The 1,231-nt window shown below is 36.7% G+C and overlaps 1 non-coding gene across 1 annotated transcript; it reads right to left on the bottom strand.

The window, feature by feature from the left end:
• Positions 1-907: 907 nt before the first annotated feature.
• On the bottom strand, positions 908-1,011 carry LOC127743315 (small nucleolar RNA R71). Its single transcript, XR_008004707.1, has one exon. It is a non-coding gene; the product is annotated as a small nucleolar RNA R71 (small nucleolar RNA).
• Positions 1,012-1,231: the final 220 nt, after the last annotated feature.

Below are 1,231 nucleotides of genomic sequence, written 5' to 3'. Positions count from 1 at the left end.
TCAAAATTAGTTTCAAATCTTTTTCAACAAATTACTATTTCTTATCTTTTTCAAAACCACCTAACCACTTTTTCACTTACAATTTTCGAAAATCACTAACCACTTTTTCAAAAATCTTTTTAATTAACTAATTATATTAATTTTAATTTTCAAAAACTCTCTCTCTCTCTCATCTCTTTCTATTTATTTGCTAACACCTCTCTTCTACTTATAATTCGAACCCTCTCTCTCCTTCTGTGTTCGAATTCTTCTTATTCTCTCTCTACCTTATTTTTCTATTCCTCTTTTCTTCTGACACCTCAAGGAATCTCTATACTTTGACATAGAGGATTCCACTACTTCCTTTTGTTCTCTTCTTTTTTATATGAGCAGAAATAGGGATAAAATTATTCTTGTTGAAGCTGATCCTGAACCTGAAAGGACTCTCAAGAAGAAGCTAAGAGAAGCTAAAGCACAACACTCCGGAGAGGAACTTACAGAGAGTTTCGAAAAAGAAGAAGACATGGCAGTCGAACCCAACAATAATGCTAGAGATGCAAGGAAGATGCTTATTGACTATGCTGCACCAACTTCCAACTTCTATGGAAGAAGCATCTCAATTCCTGCCATTGGAGCAAACAACTTTGAGCTTAAGTCTCAATTAGTTTCTCTAATGCAGCAGAACTGCAAGTTTCATGGACTTCCATCAGAAGATCCTCATCAGTTTTTAGCTAAATTCTTGCAGATCTGTGATATTGTTAAGACCAATGGGGTTGATTCTGAGGTCTACAGACTTATGCTTTTCTCCTTTGCTGTGAGAGATAGAGCTAGGACATGGTGGAACTCACAACCTAAAGAAAGCCTAAACTCTTGGAAAAAGCTGGTCAATGCCTTCTTGACCAAATTCTTTCCACCTCAAAAGATGAGTAAGCTTAGAGTGGAAGTCCAAACCTTCATACAGAAGGAAGGTGAATCCCTCTATGAAGCTTGGGAAAGATACAAGCAATTAACCAAAAGATGTCATTCTGACATGTTTCCAGAATCGAGTATCATATGTATATTCTATGATGGTCTATCTGAAATGTCAAAGACGTCATTGGATCATTCTGCTGGTGGATCCCTTCATCTGAAAACACCTGTAGAAGCCCAGGAACTCGTTGAGATAGTTGCAAATAACCAGTTCATGTACACTTCTAAAAGGAATCCTGTGAATAATGGGGTGACTCAGAAGAAAAGAGTTCTTGAGATTGAT

Source organism: Arachis duranensis, chromosome 10 (assembly GCF_000817695.3).
Source record: "Arachis duranensis cultivar V14167 chromosome 10, aradu.V14167.gnm2.J7QH, whole genome shotgun sequence".
NCBI classification, from domain to species: Eukaryota; Viridiplantae; Streptophyta; class Magnoliopsida; order Fabales; family Fabaceae; genus Arachis; species Arachis duranensis.
The sequence above is the reverse complement of the archived record's forward strand: the minus strand, read 5'-3'. Positions and strand labels throughout refer to the sequence as shown.